The sequence below is a fragment of the Planococcus citri genome, chromosome 2 (genome assembly GCF_950023065.1).
Source record: "Planococcus citri chromosome 2, ihPlaCitr1.1, whole genome shotgun sequence".
NCBI lineage: Eukaryota > Metazoa > Arthropoda > Insecta > Hemiptera > Pseudococcidae > Planococcus > Planococcus citri.
Genome location: NC_088678.1, coordinates 6002327 through 6026849, shown reverse-complemented (window position 1 = coordinate 6026849; position 24523 = coordinate 6002327).

Genomic DNA, 24523 nt, shown 5'->3' with positions numbered 1-24523 from the left:
TACCTAATAATTCAGCAGACAATTTTACACTAATTCAGTTTTGATTCACATTATAAAATACTGTTTGGTAGGTAAATTACGCGACGAAAATCCATACAGAAGAACTTACATACTCTATTGAAAAACATTAAAAATCATGGATGACACGTAATTCATCGAATACATATTTATTCAACGAATGATAATGGGAGTTGAAGGTCTTAATAGTGACACCTGCTGTGGCTTAACGGCGTCGGCAAACGATTAGTTCAAAAATTTGTACAGAGAGTTTTTAAATAAAGGGTGACTTGTAGGGCCACTTTCGACCCCATACTCAATACCCACTGTCTAACAAATGAAATGATCTTCAAGAGTGTAAATAAGGTACTTAATCTAATTTTTAAATACCAAGATGATTAAAATTGGAAATTAGGATTAGGAAGTAAATACTTACAAAATTTTTGTTGTCCTGTTGTCTTTTCAATCCACTCTAAATAGTATACTCCTCTGACATATATTCCAGGTTTTGTAGGAGTATCACAAAGTGGGGATCCCAAAGACACAATTCCAGTCAAATGATATGAATCAGAAATTAGTAAAATAAATTGATTCAGCACATTTTTATTTATTAATTTAATCTCATACTTATAGGTACTTACTTATCATTGTGATTAAATTTAAAGTTATAAATTTAAAAAATCAATGTTTATTTAAATAATTTATACCAGAGGGCCTCCTGAATCGCCCTATTGAAAACAATATAAATAGTTGCTTACTATCTCAGTACTTACATTTAAACGCTGCTTGATGTAGTCCCTTCAGAATTATTCCTTCAGAATTATTATAGCTTGCAGCTAGCTGATTTGAGATGAAATTTCTGATTTCTGGCATTTCATCATCAATCTTCAACATATTAAGCAAGTCCAATACTTCTTGATACTGTCGCGAATTATTCCGTCGTAGAACTAAACCGAACCTGAATTTACCGAATAAAGAACGAACACGATATTTCCAATTTACTTTACACTTTATTTAACGATCAGTTTAGTTTTTACAATTTCGGTAAGCTAAGGCGATGGCGATGGTGTTGCCTTCGAGGTTCGGATCGCGACTGTTTTTTGTCAACCACCGATGGTACAATCGTCGGTGGCCGATTTCCGCTAAAACTGCTGACCAGCAGTTTTAGCGGAAATATGGGGTGATAGCCCTACGAGCCGTGTGCAACTTTGTCACCAAAGTTGCACGATCGGCGGATTTAGTATCCGCCGATGCGATGGCGTGACATTTTAGCCATCGCATTGGCGGATGTCTAATTTTCCAAGAATTTAAAATCATCATCATTTTATTCGACGGCTCGTGTTTTCATGCTCGTGTTTTCATACGAAAACACGAGTCGTCGAATATTACAACGCCACAAATTCCCCCCTCCTTTAGAAGTAAGGGGGCGACCACGCCCTAACCTAGATCCCTTTCGCCAATGGGAAAATTTTAAAGGTAACAGATAATAGTACAAAGAGATAATTATAAAATAACTAGTAAAAACAAAACATAACGCAAAATTTGGTAGTAATACATAATAACTAGTAACAACAAAAGATAATGCAAATTTAACTAGTAACAGCAAAAGATAAATTTTATAACAACTAGTAACAACAAAAGATAATGCATGTTTAACTAGCAACAGCAAAAGATAAGTTATATAACAACTAGTAACAATGAAAGAAAATTTGATAGCAGAAGGAAAAGTATATTTGTAACCCACAGCCATTTATCTGCTTATTAAGATCAATTAATTTATACCCACAACATATAAAAGAAATATAGTAAAGTAACAATAACATTTCATAAATAGTAATAACAACTGAAAAAATTTAGATTCAATATATAAGAGAAATATGGTAACAATAACATTTCATAAATAGTAATAACAACTAAAAAGATTTCATCTCAGATTATTTTTGCAGCGTAATTAACTAATTTATAACCCACAATCAATAAACAAAATAAGGATGATAATCATCCTGTAACCCACAACCAATAAACAAAATTATTATTTTTTTTTTTTTTTTTTTTTTCAATGAGAAGATTTTTATACCCAGCTTGGTTAAGGTAGATGGTTTTCTCAATAATAACAGTAGCAAAATTTCACATGTATAAAAATAGTAACACAACAAGGAAAATTTACATCACAGATAATTTTTTTCAGCATTGGGTAATTGTTGATGAAGGTGTAAGGCTTCCCCCCTCCTTTCAGAAGGGGTGACCTCACACCTTAGATGCTGACTGAAGCATTTTTAAAAAATACATAGGAAGTGAGGTATGAGGATATATTGTGTGATTAAGTATAGTATTCCCTTTCCTATTTTTGGAGAGGTTTCCTTGTTGGTTTCAAAAAACCACGAATCATATGAAAAAATATATCTAGGTACTTGTCAATTACAACAGATAATTTTAAATGGGGCAGCCTGAAGTTTTAGAGAACAGACTAGGTATCATAATTGAGAGCAATAAAGAACAATTTTATTTGAAAAACATTTTTATAATTCAAGTCAACAGATTTATCATGTTGAGACATCAAAATTATTTAAAATCTCTTTTGGAGAATAATTATGGAAACTTCTATGCTTATGTTGTTAGGTATAAATTTGATATCATTTTTTGAGACATTAAAATAATTTGAAATCTGTTTTGGAGAATTGGTAATTTATGGAAATATTAAGGTAAAAAATATGCTACGACTGCATGCAAAAAAAATATGGTGGATAAAAAATTGAAACTTGTCCATTCTTGCGATTGAAATCAATTTTAATTTACATATGTGACGTGCTCTATGAGAATCGACCTTAGGTCAAAAAAAGGGGTTTCAAGTTGATGAGCGATTATTATAGAAAAAAAGACGCTCTTTCCAATGGCGCAAACCGCAACTTCCTATCTCTTTTACTTTCCTCGGAAATCGACCCCAAAGTTGAGGGGTAGGGCCAAAATCAACTCAAAATTCATTTTTTTTATTTTTTATGATTTTGGCAGTAAAAAATAACCTAATTTGCATACAAACACTTATCAAGCCCCATTCGTGTATTTCACTTCATAAAAACTTGTTAATTCATTAATTTTTTAAAAGAAGAAAAAGTAGAATAAATTTCATTTTCAGTGAAAAATCTGCTTGAAAAAATATTAAAATAAAAAAAACAACTGAAAAAAATTTTAAAAAAATTGTTGACTTAGGGGGGATTTGAACTCAGTACCTCCCGCGTGTTAGTACATCAGCTGCGCCATGCGGCCAGCGTGGCAGCATAGGAACACGCGGTTATGACTGGTTTACAGGAACAGTCACAGAGCTAAAGGGGACCTAGACGAAACTACTGGAGATGTTTCTGTTGCATACCAACCCGAAAATAAGGCGAAAACACACTTCAAAACTTTAAATGCATGTTTCTCAAAACACATTTTTTTACCTAAGGTTGATTCTCGTAGAGCACGTCACATATATAGTCTTCATTAGTATCTAAGAATTTGAAAAATCAAAAAGTCATTCCGATTTTCAGGATTTAGTTTTTCATATGTAGATAAATCAAAAACTAATTGCATCCCAGAAAAACCCAACAACATTATGTCGATTGGAAATTGGAATTAATTCCTCCATGACCTGATCTATTAATGACTAGACTATGTATTACTCCAGGTTTGGTAGGAAAAACTCTCAATCCCTACCAAATAATATGAAACAGAAATTTGTATAACCAGAGGGCCACCTGATCGCCTTATTGAAAACAATATGAATAGTTGCTTACTTCCACACAGTGTGCAGCAGTAAATAAAAAAATCTGGAAATGATTTTGCTTTTTTATTTATTGTCACTGTGAATACATACGATGACGATAACCTAAATTAATTGTACAATAGGTACATAAGAAAATTAAGTAGGTAACTTTGAAATCTTGCCGCATTTAGGACACTTTGAAACAACCGTTCCTATGCTTCTTTGTGGTGTATGAAGAATATCTGTCGCAGGAAATTGTCTGTTGATGAGTAAGCCTTCAGCTGTTGGCATCTAGAATAATATTCATACCCAAGAGTGAAAATTGAGAAACTTGTGTAATGATAAAAATTGACTCAACAATGTCTACATAGTAGGTTTATTGAATGAATGATGCTTACAGCTCAGCTAGCTTATATTAGGAGTACATTAATCTAAAATTACGTGCCTACGTGATATTTTATTTTTATTTAATTATTTATCCTCGCTTCCTCACGTAGGTATCTTTCTACACTACACTTGATTATAGGTATGAAATCTCATTGATCAGTAGATCGTCAGTGAGGTACTTTTTGCAGATCTATATTTCATTCTAACTTATCAGTTACCAGTTGGGTCGGCAGGTTTGGTAGGAGTATCACAGAGTGTGAATCCAAAAGACACAATTCCAATCAAATAATATGAATTAGAAATTGGTAAAACCAGAGGGCCGCCTGAATCGCCCTATTGAAAACAATATGAATACATGTAGTTGCTTACTATCTCAATTCTTATAATGAACCAGTCGAGTTTAATTTTAGGATTTTATGAACTCACAATTGCAAAAAACTTACTGAACAAGCATCTTTTTTGGGATGATAGGCACACAACATGCTTTGAGGGTTTACATTTGCAGAACTGTACATTGAAATGCAGTCTTTCTAATCGACTTCCTATACATGGAGTTCTGCTTCCATCAGCATATCAGACGAGTCATCCTAGCATGGAATGTTTTTTTAATAGACACAAATTACTGAATGAATTACATATTTATTGAAAGAATATGTACGTCAAGTAAGTGTACCTACCAGTTCTGGTATAACCCTATCCGGAGAGATAAACGGATTTATTGCCTTACAAACTATCCCTTTGGTGTTCTTTTTCTTCTGACAGAAGACAAATCGGCCTTATGTTAATTAAACAACAAAATTGAAAGTTTAAATACGTTTTGTTATGCTTACCTGTAAAATTTACAGGATGTTGTAATCTCAGCAGGGCCATATCATGGACTAAGCCAGCCGAATAAACAATTATTTTGTCAGTCTCAACTTTAATCAGGTGGGCTAGGGTCCAAATTCTGGTCTCTAAGTCACACACAGGTTCACATTGAAGTTTAGCTAGCCAAAAATGAAAAAAAAATTAGTCTTCACATAAATTTCAAAATTGTTCCAAGTATTAAGTATAGTCTAGAACCTACATAGCTGAATGCAAGTTTTCAGTGCATGTATTGTTATATATGTACCTACTATCGTCTGATGTTTGGTATTAATCAAGAAAAGTAAACCCATCCCTTTTTTTTGCCACGTTGACAAGAGTATTTTGAAATTCTTCAGAATTAAAATCCAATACATCTATGAGAGCTCTTGAAACATCTTCTATGGTAGGTACTTATCAAGGGAATTCTCAACTATATGAACAATATATAGGTATACACACACATAGATATTGAAAAAACATGTTAAGAATATTCAGCACCCAGGGAACAACAAAGTTCTGACATGGCCATTTGTGCTGACATACTTATTATGTAGTTATGTACCTAATAGAAAAATAACTCTTATCTTACACATAATTACCAAACATTGGATAGTTCTTCCATTCTAGAGCCCTTTTGCGATCAGGTTATAAATACCTATATTATAATTTTAAAAAGTATGATATTTATACTTTTGTTAAAGATATCATAAATTATTTTAGGCATGAATATATGAAATTGAATAAGATTAGAGCTGCATAGCCAGCTGATTTGAGACCAAATGTCTGATTTCTGGTACATATTTCATCATCAATCTTCAACATAAGCGAGTCCAATACTTCTTGATACCACCTTGACTAAAGCATTTTAAAAAAGTACATAGGAAGTGAGGTATGAGGATATATTGTGTGATTACAACTAATAAATGCAAAAATCAAAACTGATAATAAAAACATCAACTAGCTAAGATTTCTGGCCGATGAGGACATAAGCGAATAGGTAATATTTCTGGTTCTAAGAAATTCTTTGAACAACTTGGAACTGGCAGAATTTCAGCTTCTATAAATGAAAATGGATTACAATACAAATACAAACAATTTTTTTCTCTTCAAAATTTTCTCTAAGGTACCTGTAGTATTTTCAGTCTCACATTTTGATCTTTCTGCCTGAGATCCCGCTACATTTATCACAGTAAGTATCAGCAACTAAGAACAAAAAATAATTTTGAAAATAAATTTTTCCACTCACAATATTCTTTTTTCTTTATAAAGCAATTTTCCTTTCTTAATGAAATCTTACTTGCAGTCCAGTCAGTGCCAGCATTTCCTACATTCAAATCTTCACCTACATTCGTTACGACTTCTGCATTTCCTGAATTATTGCAATTAATTATTAATAGATTAACAAAAATGTTATCAAGTATTTTATCAAGAAATACCAGAAATAAATAGCATAAAATAAAAATAATAAATGAATAAATAATATATGTATTTACCTTCCAAATTAATTTTCTCAGTGGAAAGATTTTCTGTCACAATTTCGCCACCAATACAATCTGTCACTGCATATTCCCTTTCCTATTTTTGGAATGTTGGTTTCAAAAAACCAAATCATGTGAAAAATATATCTACTTGTCAATTAAAACCGATGATTTTAAATGAGGCAGCCCCAAGTTTCAGAGAACAGACCATCATAGCCGAGAGCAATAAAGAACAATTTTATTTAAAAAACATTTTTATAATTCAAGTCAACAGATTCATGACCTGATCTATTATTAACTAGACTACTTACTCCAGGTTTGGTAGGAAAAACACAATTCCTACCAAATAATATGAAACAGAAATTTGTATAACCAGACGGCCACCTGATCGCCTTATTGAAAACAATATAAATAGTTGCTTACTATGTATTGCCTGTGCTAGAAGCTCTTGGTATTTGATGAAATATTGTGCACACTGCACAATCATAATTTGAAATATCAAATTTTAATTCATCTATGGCCTTACTGAATCTGGTATTTCATCATCAATCTTCAACATAAGCAAGTCCAATACTTCTTGAAACCACCTTGACTGAAGCATTTTTCAAAAATAGAATGAATGTGAGGTATGAGGATATGTGTGATTGTACATTACATTATTAATAACACTTTATAACCTATATCATTTTTCTTTGTTATTACATTCCCTTTCCTGTTTCTAGAGAACTTTTCTTGTTGATTTGAAAAAAAAAACAAATCATGTAAAAAAAATATACAGTATGTACTTGTCTATTAAAACTGATGAGTTTGAATGATGCCGCTCGAATTTTCAAAGAGCAGGCTACCTATTTTAGTTGAGAGCAATAAAGAACATGTTTGTGGTCAAATTTCATTTTCAAATGTGATCGTTTCAGTGTTTTCTGATGAGTAACCACTAACGCTGATTTTGTAATTTTTATACCTAACTCATTAATTTTTTGATTTCTACTACATTATCCATATGGATTGATAAAAAATTAATATCACCTATAATACTTGAAAAATATAAATAATAAAATATATTGGCAACCTATAGGACACGAAGTCAATAGGCGTAGAAATTTAATGTTTGTTGCTCATTTTTTGCATGTATATAGACATTTACAGCTCCCATATCCTAAATCAATTGTTTCACATCCAATACGAATAAAACTATATTGTTGAGCGATTTGGTATGTAATGTAGTCAACTTTGAAGCCTGCGATTATGCAGTCTGCTTTGTTCTTGTATTTGACGAATCGGATGTCTGAGGGTGCAATACCCCTGCTGATTTTGATGTTTTTGTATAACTGTTCGACTATAGTTTCAACTGGAACTTCATGAATTTGTACTTCGGAAAGCTGGGAGTTGATGGTCTTAATAGTGACACCTGCTGTGGCTTACAGCGTCGGCAAACGATCAGTTCAAAAATTTGTATAGAGAGTTTTTAAATAAAGGGTGACTTGTAGGGCCACTTTCGACCCCATACTCAATACTCACTGTCCAACAAGTGAAATGATCTTCAAGAGTGTAAATAAGGTACTTAATCTAATTTTTACATACCAAGATGATTAAAATAGGAAATGAGGGTAATAAAAACAATATAAATAGTTGCTTACCATCTCAGTTCTCATAATAAACCAGTCGCAGGTACTTAATCTGATTTTTAAATACCAAGATGATTAAAATTGGAAATTAGGATTTAAAAGCAAATACGTACTTACAAAATTTGATTCCTGTCTCACAAAATTGTAGTGCAGTTGTGTTCTTGATCCAGTCCATGTAGTACACTCCTCTGACATGTACTCCAGGTTTGCTAGGAGTATCACAGAGTGTGGATCCAAAAGACACAATTCCAATCAAATGATATGAATCAGAAATTAGTAAAATAAATTGATTCAGCACATTTTTATTTATCAATTTAATCTCATGTATCATTAGGTATGATTAAATTTAAAGAATTATAAATTTAAAAAAAAATGTTTGCTTACTTTAAATAATTTATACCAGAGGGCTACCTGTCTTCAAGATTTATTTCTAAATCTTTTAGATTCCATTTCTTAGTATAATGTACCTCTACAGCAAATTTTACTTCCTGGATCATAATGTTGAATATCCCTTCGCAATTTGTGTTTTGGTTATCTTATCAGTTTCAAAATATTTCCACACATTGGAACCGTTCACTCGAGTAGCGACGGCGGTTATTAGAAAAATTATTCTGAACATAATGCTGGCTACTTTTCACAGCTATTACACTGCCACGCTCGAAATTGTCCAGCTTATTAGCAATTAGTGGGCCGAATTTGAAAGAGGAAGACTTATACCTTTTTGTTGTCGTTTCATTCCACACGTAACGATTTTTAATTGCGCCTTTGGATGGGAGTGGCGATGAACAAATGGACAGGAACGGAAAAGCAGAGACGAATTGATCGTGTTTTTGCTCCATTGCAGGGAAGTGTGCTTCTTTCAATGTTTGAACTTTTGATGCGTATAATATCGATTCTTTGTAAGTGTGGAATTGCCGCTTGTTTGACAACTTGCAGAGATCATCGCAAAATGGAGTGAATTTCATCTAAGGTGGGAAAATTTTATTAGCATAATATCAGGTACCTAGTTTATCGCAGGTACATAGGTATTACGAGTAGGTACATTTATATTCCTGCATTTTAAAAACTGAAATTGATGGCAATGTCACTTACTTCTCCCTTAGCAAAAATTAATTCACATCTATAAAGGGGAAAAAACAAAAAAAAATACACATAAATAATATAAAAAAATACAGATAAATCCAAATTTTTCACATTATTATTTTAGCTCACCATTTAGGCCTCTAAACCAACGAATACGTGCCTCACTGGAAAGACGTCGATATTGTACTGGCATTGGTTATTCTGCTCTTCCATATTAACGAATCTAACTTGTAGAACCATTTTCAACCCCATATACTCAATACGCAATATCCAACAAGTCAAATGATCTTAAAGAGTGTAAATACGGTACCTAATCTAAATAAATTTTACAACAAGATGATTAAAATTGAAAATCCAAATAATAGGGAGGAAATGAACACATGAGATGATGATCAGAAAATTTCTAAAACTTGAAATTTGATTCCTGTCATGTTCTCCATCCAGTCAGAAATTGTGAAATGTGAAGCTCCTACCCAGAGCCATGAAAAATGAAATTAAAATTACTTACGTTTGTTAGGACAATTACGCAGTATGACTTCGGTAACTGCAGTATATTCTGTTTCGCTTTTTCTTTGTTCTGCATTGTAATGTTACAAATAGATTGCAATAACTCTGCATACGGATTGTTAATTATAATGCATAGTGTTGCTTTAGTCCTGCCACATGTTTCGTTTGCTGCGTGTATCATATTATCCCTGAAAAATTGGGAAGTGTGCCTTTTTTCTTTAGCAGTAAATACACATACGCTGCCAAAAAAACAAAATAAAAACAAAGAAGTTGATTCTGCCTCCATCAGCATATCAGACAAGTCACCCTCTCATGGAATTTTTTTTAAAAGACTTAAATTACTTACTTGATCAATTATGTAGGTATTCATTGAAATTGCTGATGTTGTTTATTGAAAGAATAGGTATGCCAAGTAAGCATACCTACCAGTTCAGGTATAACCACATCCAGTGAGATGAACGGATTTATTGCCTTGCAAACTATCCTTTTGGTGTTCTTCTTCTCTACCCAGTAAACAAACTGGCCTATGTTAGCTACATTAAAAAACAAAATTGAGTTCTCAAGTTCAACTTTCAGTAGGTACTGCAAGTGAGATTTAGTAAATACATTTTTGTATGCTTACTTGTTTGAAATTTAGCTTGTCAAAAATCAAAAAAATATAGTCTTCAAATAAAGTTTAAAAGTGTGTCAAAGTATCAAGTATATAATATAGAACCTACAAAGCTGAATGCAAGCACCAATTGTGAGCATTTTTGGTGCTTGTACTGTAATATATGTACTAATTGTCTGGTAATACCAGATTTGGTGGGAAAAACACAATTCCAACCAAATAACATGAATCAGAAATGGTTATAACCAGTGGGCCACCTGAATCCTCCTAATCTCTTTTGGGATGATAGGCACACAATATGCTTCAAGGGTTTACATTCGCAGAACTGTACATTGAAATGCAGTCTTTATTATTGACTTCCTGTACATCCAGTTCTGCTTCAACCAGCATATCAGACAAGTCACCCTGTCTGAAATTAATTACATACCTACATATTTATTGAAAGAAACCTACCAGTTTCGGTGTACATTTCTTTATGCTAGGTTATTATCTTACCTAGGTATATTATAATTTTAAATAGTTTGATATTTATATGTCAAATATCATTAATCATTGTAGGCATGAATGTATAAAATTAAATAAGATTAGAGCGGCATTATTTAAAATGTGCCTCAAATTTTAATTCATCTATGGCCTTACTAAATCTATATTAGATAATTTTTTTATTCGCATTCACTATAGGTACAATTTAAAAATAATTTCATTTGTCTATGTATATTGTATTGCAATAACAATGATAACACGACAGTGTATTGGCAATCGTTTATTCATTGATACTGTACAATTAACATGGCTAGCTTATATGTATTAGGTGTAGGTACTCTAAAACTATGTGCCTATTTTAGTTAGTTTTTATTTATCCTCACGTATCCCTCTACATATTCCCTCTACTTTTTTAGGCTGTGTCCTCACAGCATTACTTATACTTATGTACCTATTTATTTTAGTAATATTATATACATTCCTATAAATTATTGTGGGTTTCTATTGCAGTATCTAATTTTATTCGAGTATTCTTAATATACATAACATATTTAAATCCAATGATTATTATAGATAATAAACCCACGGTTAGAAAGATGTTCCAGATCAATAGTACAATTACCAGAAAATCCCCTTTTTCCCTGTATTCCTCAAGTTTAACATCCCCTAGCCTTTAGATTTCATCTCTGTGTCAGTGTTTGTATTATCAACATGCATAACAAATTATTAGAAAGTTAAAGTCAACTGATTGAATAACCAAAGACCTGTAGCTCTACAAAAAAATGCGGAGCTTAAAAAATAATATCTACTTATAATTTTCAAAAAGTAATTACATTCTTTATACCTACATAATTACCAATTTTGTAGATGCCACTCACTATTCCTGAAAATTGAAATATGGCAAAAACAAAACAGTGTAAGTAATCCAACTAGCCTTTCTCTTAATGCTTGAAAGCCTTTTCCAATTTTCAGCCATACTGTGGTGGTATAGCATATCTTTTGGAAAGAAAAAAGGTGTTTAACAGCAAATGACCAACAAATAACATAAATTACGTTTAACAGTTTTTGCAGTACAAGTACTTGCAAAATTTTTGGAACTCTGTAATGATGGTGGTTTTTTTTTATCAATAGTATAGATCACCATCATCCGTGTGCATGGTTCCTAACAGCTTCAACTGTGATTCCAATTTGCTAACATTCCATAATCTGTGGAACAGAGAAACAATTCTTGCCATCACAGAAACCAGCTGATGGTGCCACAATTATTTGCACCGTACATAGGCCATTTTTCCCATTTTAACGTTCTCCAAATTGGGAATGTTTTGGTACTTTCTAGTAACAGGTTTCAATTCATCTCATATTGACCTTGTTCATGTATTCTTCAATAGTGAATTTCAAGTTTACACTTTTAGGTTTGCTTATTGTGTGTAGATGCATTGTTTGACAAACTTCCATTGAGAGTGCTAATTTGCAATCCTCATCCGGGTGCCAGTGGAATTCATTAGTTACATATGTTGTGAATGCTGTATGTTGATCATACCTAAAAGAACAAATATTGTTGTCCAAAGAAAGAAAATTTTTGATTTAAACTAGGACAAAAGGACCTTGTTCAGAATTTTAATATTTTCTCAAAGGAGAAATCAAAAAAAAATTTTGGACTTGATGTGTTGCTCAATAATGATTTTTGACATAATGAGTAGATTAGGTACTCCCTGAAGTAGAGTTGGATTTTGATGTGACCTATGTTCTTTATCTATACTTAAGAAAAAAATCCCCATTGAAATAAAATTGAAATGTTGAAGAACTGTACACAGATGAAGGGTACCAGAAGCTTCAAAGCTGAATTGGTAAATTAATGTTTTCTGCTGTTGCTCTTCTGGTCTCCTCTTTGGATACTGAAACAAACTTGAGAAGCTCTTTACACTTGAAATAACTGTGAATATGAAAAAAGATGGCTCCAGGCACACAGTACTTATGGTTTGAAATTTAATACAGTGTAAGAATGGGCTATTGTGGAAAATTTTGAAATTTTGATTCAATTATTTTACTATATTCTCCAGTTCAAGTAAAAGATGGCATTAGCCACATTGTACTTATAGTTTGAGATTTTATACAGAATAAGAAAAAGCTAGGTATAGTGGAAAATTCAAAAATGAAAAGTAATATTTTCTCCAGTTCAAATAAAAGATGGCCTTAGCCACACTGTACTTGGTTTGAGATTTTACACAGAATAAGAAAAGACTATAGTGGAAAATTGAAAAAAAAAAAGTTTCAAAACTCGACTTCTCCATTTTTTACATTTTGATCCCACATTACTATTTTCAGTATTTTCTCCAGTTCAAATAAAACATGGCATCAGCCACACAGTAGGTACTTATGGTTTGAAAATTTGAAAAAAAAAAACCAGTTGAAACGTATCCATTTTTTTTTTACAAAATTTTGATCCAATGGAATACATATGGAAATGAAAAAAGATGGCATTAGCCACACAGCACTTATGGTTTGTTTGAAATTTGATAGAGAAAAAGAAAAGGCTACTGTGGAAAATTTGAAAAAAAAAGTTGGAACATATCCAAATAAAAGATGGCATCAGCCACACAGTAGGTACTTATGGTTTGAAAATTAAAAAAAAAAAAACAGTTGAAACGTATCCATTTTTTTTTACAAAATTTTGATCCAATGGAATACATATGAAAATGAAAAAAGATGGCATTAGCCAAACAGCACTTATGGTTTGTTTGAAATTTGATAGAGAATAAGAAAAGGCTACTGTGGAAAATTTGAAAAAAAAAAGTTGGAACTTATCCATTTTTCTTACAAAATTTTGATCCAATGAAATAACTTATGAAAATGAAAAAAGATGGCATCAGCCACACAGTATTTACTTATGGTTTGAAATTTGATAGAAAATAAGAGAAAGCTATTATGTAAATTTGAAAAAAATGTTTGAAACTTATCCATTTTTTACAACATTTTGATCCAACATTACTATTTCCTCCAGTTTGAATATTTTGTTTAACGGGTGATGGGAAAAGATGGCACTAGCCACACATGCATTATTTATGCTCTGCACTATGGTGGAAAATAGAAAAAAATGTTTTAGAAGTACCTAAGTATTTTCTGCAAGGCAGAAATCTCATTTTACTATTTCCTCCAGTTCTAATGTGAGGTTTTTTTTTGGGTGAATGAGAAAACATCATGTTAGCTCAAATCTTGATATTGATGATAAATTCATACAGCCTTGGTTTTTGTATGGGTTCCCAAATTATCTCACAATTTTCTTCATTTCATACTGAATGGAGAAATTGAAAGCATGACTGAGTACTCATTACTCATCAAATGTTGTGTATATTATGTATATCACTCACTTGTTACTACAGAGTGAATTATTGTCACATTTTGTATTACACAATATTGTACTTGTTAAATGGTACATCGATATGGCTGATGTAGCAATGAAATACAGCCAATTTGTGACTTTGTTGTTTTGAAAGATACCTACTGGTGATTGTTGGTTTCATCCCAATTGCTGTATCTAGACACATATTACTCGAAGCAGTCACACTATTATGTAAATGTTTACATAATAAACAAGTCTAAAGTATCATGTCATGCTTTTCTTTGGGTAATTTGGGACCTCAAGAACCATGGTGGTATTTTCTGAAAAACATTCAGAACATAAAATAAAAATATTAGTTTTGAGTTCATGAACTCTCGAGATTTTCAGCCATGAGTGGCAACTTTGATCAACAGAAGATGAAGTTTGATTTTTATTCATTAGTGCAAAAATAAAAGACGATTTAAAAAAATACAGAACTGGATGAAAAAGTGAATCAAATGACAATTTGTTTTACTTAGTTTGAAATATTTTAGGGCCAATATGGAATAGCCAATACAGAAAAGAATTTAGTTCAAAAATTGTGGGAAATATGTTCACAATGATTTTTTGATTATCAAATGTGCAGATAAATACTTAGGTACCATATGATTTTCAAAAATTCAAAACTGAAGGAAAAAGTGAATGATAATTTGTTTTACCTAGTTTCAAATATCTTATGGCCAATATGGAATAGCCAATACTGAAAAAAATTTGGTTCAAAAACTGGGGAAATTATTTTCACAATGATTTTTTGGTTATCAAATTTAATGGAGAAATAACAAGACTAGAACACGTTAATAATAATGAAAAAAAATATATTAATAATGATGAAAAAAAAAAACAAAAAAAACACTTGAACTGGAGTAATTAGGATTGAAAAAATGAAGTAATCAAATCATTTTTCTCATAGTTTGGCAATTCTTTTGAGAGATGAGCTAGGAGTAGAAAGAACGCAGCAGTACAAAATTATTGACAAAACTCCAAACTTGCAAAAAAAAAAAAAAAAAAAAAAAAGAAGAAAAGAAATCACAGATACATTTTAAAATTGCAAAACAAAAAACGATTTGAAAGAAAAAACTCAATGAAATGGAGTAATTAGGACTAAAAAATGAAGTAACAAAATCATTTTTCTCATAGTTTTGTTTCTATTCAGAGAGGAGCTCGAGAGAATGTGTAGCAGAATAGAATTACTGACAAATCTCAAGTGCAAATAAAAATAAATAAATGAAATAAATTGTAAAAAACATGAATAAATAAAATAATCACAGAAAAAATTCTCAAAATTGCAATAATTTTTTTAAAAAACATCTTGAAATAACCATTCAACATAAATGGCTGAGAGTATAAAAATAAACATAAATGAGCTAGGTTACTTCACTTTATTGAAAAATCAAGATCCAAGAATGTTCTTCTAGCAGAATGTATCAAAAATAGTTAGTTGGAAATGGAATCAGTGAAGGATACAAAATCAAATTTAAAACTAATTATGTACTTACAATTTACAAGAACAAAAAAATGTGTTCTTTTGCTTTTGGGTTGCTGAGGTGGCAGTAGCATTTTCAACACAGAAATTCAGACTAATTTGGAATTTATATAAACTCACCATTTAGCCTCCAGGGCTCCAGACCAACGAATATATATATTTTTTTGGCATTGATTAAAATTTTCTCGAAATCTCATTGTTAACCCCCTAAGTTTAGTCCAGTATCAAGTTCTTTTTTACCAACGTAAAGCAAAAAACAAATTGAAATTTTGAAGAAGAAAACAAGGTATTCTAACTCAAAAATAAATACAAATTACAACATAGCCTTCATTCAGAGGAACTTACAAGAATAAAAACCAAAAATATACCTTCTTAGATTCTGTAAAAATAGAATAGAGATTTTAGCTTATTTTATACCAAAATATATTTAACTTTGTAACTTGACTACAGCTAAAGGATCACTTACTCTGGATGCAATCAAGCGTAAATTCAGAGTACAGAGGCACCGGTATATTGGAAAGAGGAATTCAAAAAAAATCTGCAAAAAATTTACAAAAAGTCACTTTATAGTTTATCAATTGCATGGAAAACAATAATTTCTTTATATTTTTAATCACTTTTTTTTCAATTACCTACACCCGACAGTAGGAATGTACTACTTATATACAACACATCGCAAATTTGAGATGGCCTAGTTGCCAGACTGGGCTAAAAAACATACGGCTGCCAATGATAGGAAAAACCTTGTCCAGGCTAACCACTTTGAGTATAGGCTAACCACAAGCTATAAAATGAATAAAATCAAAGAAATAGTAAATTTCGTCATCATATTTTAACAGTACTTTTTCACAAATCCTTCAAAATCCGCGCCCCTTTGTTAAAAATCAACCAACAGTGCTAAAGCCTGTTCTGTAGGTTAAAAAAAACTGGTTAAAATTTGAGGGTTCAAAAAAAAACCAGTTGAAATAATTAGACTTAAGATTTATGTACTTACTTCCAACTGTTCAAACTTCCGCTATTAGCATCATAATGCATGCTGTTTCCATATCCATATCTTATCTTGCAAAAATTATTACTTCCTGTATATTATTTAATACTGGTTTACCGGCTACTGGTCGGATTTCTTCAGTTTTACTATCCAGTAGGTATAAAACTGTTCTATAATTGCTATATACCTGGCTGTTCTCATTAATTCTGTATTTGTTTTGTTGGAATATTTTAGTTTCTTTCCCATGTCCTCGCCGATTTCATTGGTTCCCTTTCCATGACTCTTGCTAAATGGATAGCTATAAAAAAAAATCAAATTGCAAAATTCCTAATAAGACAACATTAAGATTTAAAATAACAAAATCCTACATCATGTTTTTTTTGGCGAAATTTTTAGAATCAAACTTGATCTGAAAATAAGGGGAAAATCAAAATTATCCAAAGTTAACCTAGAAATCTGAAAGCTTCTGTAATTTATGCGATTGTAGGTAGGTACCTGCTTCTTTCTCCAACTATCAGTAAGAAAACATTGAGATTTTTTTAAAAAATTGAATGTGGTATCCATTTGTGTGATGATGAGGCTCTTCCTCTGGGAGATATTCCAACTATTTCGCCAAATACTAGTCCGAGGGCAAAAGGAACCTCATTTTTGAATTCAGCAATCTCAAATTTAGTCGGAAAACGTGATTAAGAATGCAAAATTTGACAACTATCATTAGACATGTATAATTATTATTTTATAATATGTAGAAAATTACACAAATTGTAATTAGGTACAAAAATAAGTAGATATTAATTATGAAAAAAATTATGTTTTGCTACCAATTGTGAAATTATAAGTATACGAACTACTGGAACTTGGATGAATTGAATCTTGAATCAAGTTGATACACATACTAAATCAAACATATTTTTGATCTCCATGAGAATACAAAGGGAATTCTTTAAAAATTAAAAAAATTACTTTCTAGTTTTGTCATTGGTAAGTGATGCACCAAATGCTTACTGATAAGACGTAGTGATAATCATTACAAAATTTGGAAATTTTTGTTGTCACTGAATGAAATTCTTCTTTTTGATCTTGGTATTGGATTTCATTTCGGAGATACTTTTAAAATCTATAAAAAGATGAGTAAGAGAGCATTTATAATTTTTTAGTACCAGCGTGAAGCAGAAAACAAATTGAAATTTTGAAGAAAAAAAACAAGAGAATACCTAATGAAAATACGAGTACATAACACAAAAATAAATACAAATTACAACATTAGCCTTCATTCGGGGGAACTTATCTTGATTCTCTACAAATTGAATAGAGATTTTAGCTTACCTTATGGGGGTTATTTTTGAACTGCAAAACTGTCTCTTTATGTTTAGAGCCTGGAAAGTCTTACTCATTAATTGAGTTGTTGTGTCCTTAGATGTAAATTACACCGTGGAAAAGCTAGAGTCGTAGTGCATCTGTGCCATACAGCCATATAAAAATAAGCAGCAATGTACTTAGAATTTTTCAAATAATTTTTGAAAAAAATAATGAATATATTGCAAGTAAATTACAACAAAATGACAAATAATTAATACATTGTAACTATATAACACTGGAATAGCATATGTAAGATACAACTGGAAATTACATGACAATTGTTGAAAATTTTCTTAAATAACTAGAAACCTACGGGGGACAGAAATTTCAAATGTAAAGTTTATTATGGGCTAATATACAATGTGAACTGGAGAATTACTAGCTATCTATTATATTATGGTGAAAGTGAAGAAGTCTTTATTGCTATACAAGTAGATTCTCCAGTTGTAGCTTCCTCATAGAGTTTTATATGTAGCTGTTAGTATATACAGAATATAGTCCTTTGGCTCCAGAATTTGTGATGTTCCAGTATCAAGTAGAGCCACAAACTTCAGATAATCTCCAGTTGTACATAGCTTCCATGGCCCCTGAATGGAAGATGCAGTAGTGTTTATAAACTTGTGATAAATTGTTTTGCTACCAGAATAAGTTTAAGCACAGTTTTGGAGTTGACCTACTTGATGAGGACACTCCTTAGAAGATCGCGAATTCGATATCACTCAAAAACTATGCATTTTTGAGGAAAATACCAAGACACAAAAAATGCTTAGAATTAAATTCTGTATATTCAGACTCCAACACTTCTTTGCCAGAAGGTACCGTGTAAAACGCCACATTCGTCATAAAGTAGACAAAAGTAACAACAGCGCATGAGAGTTTAATTAATAAAAATACACACTCGCGCACCAAGAAAGTTCCAATGTTGGACTTGTCATAGGAAACTTCAGCATCACTTTTCTCCATGAAAAATATATCTACAGCCACGCTCGACATATCATTTTATTCAACATTATCCTTCTGGCTTCGAATCTGTAACGAAAGGTCCTGCCGAAGAGCCTACTAATTACGTTTATTGCTTTTAGTGCTTTACTGAACATTGCTGCATAATGTGCGGAGAAGGTATGCTGCCTGTCGAACACTATTCCCAGTACTTTAGCTCCTCCGCTGGTTTAATCTCCTAGATTTTTATATCCGGACCGTTTTTTCAGGTGAAAACCATTAGCTGCATTTTTGCTTCGTTCAACTTGAGTCCTATAGATCTCAAGTTTAGTTTCTCAATTAATTGTTTTATGGCTTTGTTCATTTGTTTTATTTGGTCTTGTGGATTCATTCCTCTAAACACAAACATTAGATCATCCGCAAATGTAATTGCCTTAGCTGCTGTATATCTGTAGCCTGTAGGTATTTAAGAATTGCATTACAGACACATATCCAAAAAAAAAAGTCGTAGCAGTCTGCCGCTACGTAAGAGCCAAATTTTTGTGCAAGAAACGTTGAGGGCTCTTGAACTACTCGCACCCTCGCTTCGCTCCTGTGCTTCGCCTGTATTTGGGGGGACTTTGTCCCCCCTACACCCCCTTGACCTTCGCCCAATTACCTCCTGCTGATGTCTTTTTTTTGTGTTCTGCGCTTCGCTTGAACTACTCGCACCCTCGCTTCGCTCCTGTGTCCCTGGAGAGGGGTCAAATGGGGTTGGAAGGTTGAAACCTGCAAAAAGCACTTCGGGTACACCCTCCCAATGTACTGTGAAAATTCGGACCCTCTAGGTCAATTTGGAGGGGCTGTAGGTCTGGCTAAATGTCAAAAAATACGCAAAAATCCACTTTTTTGACCCTGGAGAGGGGTCAAATGGGGTTGGAAGGTTGAATCCTGCAAAAAGCATTCAAGGGGCACCTTCTCATTGTATGCTGAGAATTTGGATCCCCTAGCTCAATTTTAGGGGTGAGGGAGTCAAAAATAGAGGTAAAATGTGGTTTTTCCCAGCTAAAATGGAGTGGGGATGACCTAGGAAGCTGAAATTTGGATATGTTGATCACAATAGGGGTACTGACCAACGGTATGAATTTGGACCCTTTTCATTCATTTGGGGTCATATTATGCCCCTCCAAAAAAATGACCTTTCTGTAAAAATGGGGTTGGACGGTTGAAACATGCAAAAGGCACTTCGGGTACATCCTCCCATTGTACTGTAAAAATTTGGACCCTCTAGGTCAATTTGGAGGGGCTGTAGGCTTGGCTAAATGTTGAAATTTTCAAAAAAACACGTGAAATGGATGAAAAAATCCACTTTTTTGACCCTGGAGAGGGGTCAAATGGGGTTGGAAGGTTGAAACCTGCAAAAGGCACTTCGGGTACATCCTCCCAATGTACTGTGAAAATTTGGACCCTCTAGGTCAATTTGGAGGGGCTGTAGGCTTGGCTAAACATCAAAAAACATGCAAAAATCCACTGTTTTGACCCTGGAGAGGTGTCAAATGGGGTTGGAAGGTTGAAACCTGCAAAAAGCACACAAGGGGCACCCTCTCATTGTATGCTGAAAATTTGGACTCCTAAGGTCAATTTTAGGGGTGAGGGGGTCAAAAATAGGGGTAAAATGTGGTTTTTCTCACTTAAAATGGGGTGGGGATGACCTAGGGAACTGAAATTTGGATATGTTGATCATAATGGAGGTACTGACCTATGGTATGATTTTGGACTTTTTTCGTTCATTTGGGGCCATATTATGCCCCTCCAAAAAAAATGACCTTTCTGTAATTTTTAACTTTGACCCTCCCCACTGCAGGGGTCAACTCTAGCTCCCAAAAGAACCCTATTCTCCAAGTTTCATCTCATTTCATTCATTAGAACGTCTCTTGATTAAAAAAGTAAAAAATTCAAGTTTCGGTGAAACTTCTATATACATAAACATATAAACATATAAATATATATAACGCCTTTCGCGACATAAGTGGAGAGGCTGTTGGTTTTCAGGCAACAACTCGCGCCTCGCTGGTTATTGCTACAATAGTGATGCACAGTTGTTGATTACAATGGCTAATCTAAGGAGGTGTACTTAATCCCGTGTCACACAGATGTCGCTATAAAATTTACTCATCTCATTTCATTATAATTCTTAACCGTTGATGCTTAATAAGATTGCATTTTAAAGAAAAACGTTTGCTGCAGATGATGATTATAACGAACATTTTTCAAGGAAAAACTTATCATTACATGGATAAGGACTAAAGGAAGCATCATACAAAAATTCAGCTCTTTTTGATTACTATGAGTGGGAAAAAGCGCGTATTTTGACATCGCACGCACGATGTGACACTCGACCAATCAGATGCGCCGTTCAGAGGACTGATTCAAATAATAATGTTTCTTTGCCTTATCAATACTTTCTGGACTCGGGAAAATTTTGATATCAACACCCAAATATTACATTTACGGCGAATCGGGGAATTAATTAAATGATTAATAAACTTACAACTTTTTATTCTCAATTCTCTCGCATTTCTGTCATTTGATGATGATAATGTAATAGCATCTTCGCTCTTCACAAGTTCAAAACAATCAGACAATTCAAATCATAATAGCAACTTCGAAATCGTGTTTATTCAATAATCAACATCGCTAACAATGGTATGCATTACACATTAATTACATGGTAACCTTATATCTAAATATATAAGTAATGGTTTTCTGTATTTGGATAACATAATAATCAACATCGCTAACAATGGTATGAATTACACATTAATTACGTGGTAACCTTATATCTAAATACCTATATAATGGTTTGGTTTTCTATATTTGGATAACATAAACTTAAAACTTAGGTTTAAAAGCGTAGCAAAAAAATGCAATAAACTTAAGTTGCCGGCAACCCCATGTTCTCCTGCACACAAAACGCCAAACAGTGGGGTGCTTTTTTTTTCCTCGAAGTACGTAAATAATCGTGTTGAGATTGGTTAGCAAAATTGACGTTTTCCTTTAACTCGATTTTTTTCGGAGGCCTCCCTTTAACGATAGGAGCATTTCCACCTACTGTTCGCAATCGACGACATTTCAAAGTAGGTTGTACACTGATAGTCGATCCTCGCAATCTCGGCTTAATTTTTCCATCTTTCCCAAAGGTGCACAGGGCATGCGATAATGATGATGAAGTTTTCAAATGCGAAAAATTGTTGAAAAATTGCTTACATGCTGTTGCGCCTTCTTCACTTTTACTGAACTGAGTTAAAGTGTTGCAAAATTTCTTCAATATTGTACATCGAAAGTTGGCATAAAAAGCTCATCATCACCATCATCATCATCAATGTTGATTGCAGTAGCTGTAGTTGAAGGCGTAGTAGCAGTGATGTTAGTAATATCACGTAATGTGGGAACTGCAAGCATTGGCGCGGAGGTAGTACTAACACTGCAATCAATATCCATTTGTTCTTCTGTACTTCGTTTTTCGCCAACCACTGGGAGAACTTCAACTTGGTGTTGATTATCTGATGGTAAGTCAGACAGCTTTGCATAGAAGTTTGATGGAACAGTCTTCCCTGTTGCAAGCTCATGTATAAATCGCCGTTGATCTTCATCTCCAACAAAGAAATTCATAGTATTCGATTTTTTTTCAACCAAAACTGCAGCTTGATGTTTACAAGGGCCGCCAGTATTTCCAACAAAGCACGTACACATCTCCAACTCAAGATTTACGACATATTCAGTATTTTTTGTCAAATTTTTCACTTTGAACACTGCATCATTATCTTGACTACCATGGATTTCGAAACTTTCTGCTTTCTTGTTTAAAACATCCAAGGAATAACGAGCTTGTAAATGAGTCTGAATATTTCTTCCAGCTGCAAAATTCAACAATTTTCTTTCATAATAAGGATCAATTTTTGTTACAAGGAAGTCGATCAGTTGAATAATATTGTAAGCACGTGTTCGGTGAAATATTTTGTCCTTTAGAACTCGCATTGTAGCTTCAGCGTAGTTGTTGGTATTATTCTGGCGAGTCAGTAAAGTATTTCGAAAACATAACGCCCAATCTGCTTTCTGAGCCCATAAATCCATGTAATAGTTCAGAACTTTTGGGTATTTCTGAGTTACCTTGCGATCAATAATAAATTTATACTGAGCATTCAAATCAGCTTCTGTCTTGGAGTACAATAACTTCTTAAACATGTTGAATAAATTATTTTTATCGGATTTCTCAACATGGTTTTCTGCTTTCCATAAGTACCGCCAAACCGCTTGGAGTATATGAAAAATACATAATAGCAGAATCGCTCCTGGGAAGACAGATCTCAGAGCGGATCGTTCAGCGGCTGAATTATCTGTCAAGATCATTGCTGGTGTTTTTTTACCATAAAATACTTCATCAGGAGACATTAATTTCAACAGTAATCGTAGTCCTTTGGCAATGGAGTCCGCTTTTTCGGTAGTAGTAATCACAAGGCCTAGAGGTAAGGCACCCATATACGAATGCGTCATCAAAATAAACACGCGATGCTGTAGAGAATCGAACCCACCAGTCGAATCCATAAATACAATCTCTGACGAATGATTGATCTTTCGATGCACACGTTTCATGAATGGGGTCATCACCGCAACAATTGGTTTCCCATCATCATCGATTTCATATATGAGAGAATCATTATTATCAGTTTTTATTTTTGATAATTTCTGTAGCATGACCTCCGTCGCATCCTGGCTGAATTCTCCATATAATTTTCCACGAATGTCATGAAACAGCCTATTGAAGGAAGAAAACGAATTAAAATATTGAATAATAATTTAATTTCATCAATATTTTAAATCATACTTGTACGTACTTGTAGCACCAATTAAGATCAGGACAGAGCGAGCGATCGGTAGCTTTCACATAGTAATCCTCTCCATACAGATTTTGGAGGTCCATCTGGTGAGATTCAAGGGCCGAATACGGCGAATGGCCATTTTCGAATAATGCGAGGAATTTGTTTTTTGTTTCAGTGGAAACATCTTTACATTTGAGTGCATCGGCACTATCCAAAGCGTGATTGTGTTGATTGAAAAGTTTTATTATGGTCGGATAGGAAGGTAAATGCGGATCCTTGGCTCTGTAACATAGTTACGATCATCAAAGTTGCGTGTACTTTAAAATAAGTATTTAAATTTAATAGGTATTCGTTATTGATATGGACTATGGAGAATACTCACCGACATCGTTTTCCAATTTTTGTTATGGTGATTGTAAGGCGTGCCTGGCATCCGCAGTGCTTGTCATGGGGCAGAAACTGCCCAGCTGAAATCCTCAAATCGGAATGTTGGCAGTGGTATTCTTTATAATATACGTTTTTGATACCAGCTGACATATTCTTGGGATGCGTACGTGAAATTCGCCATGTAGCTTCCCAAGCTTTAAAAAGTGGCTGCAAATCAGCTTCATCACGATATTCTGCTCGTAAAATGACTGTATTATTTTCGCTTTTGCATACATGAATATCCGGTAGTGAGGAAATATTCAATGATTGCTGGTTAAAAATTAAAAAATCATATTTCAATCATTGGCAAACAGAGTTCAGTTATCTGCGAT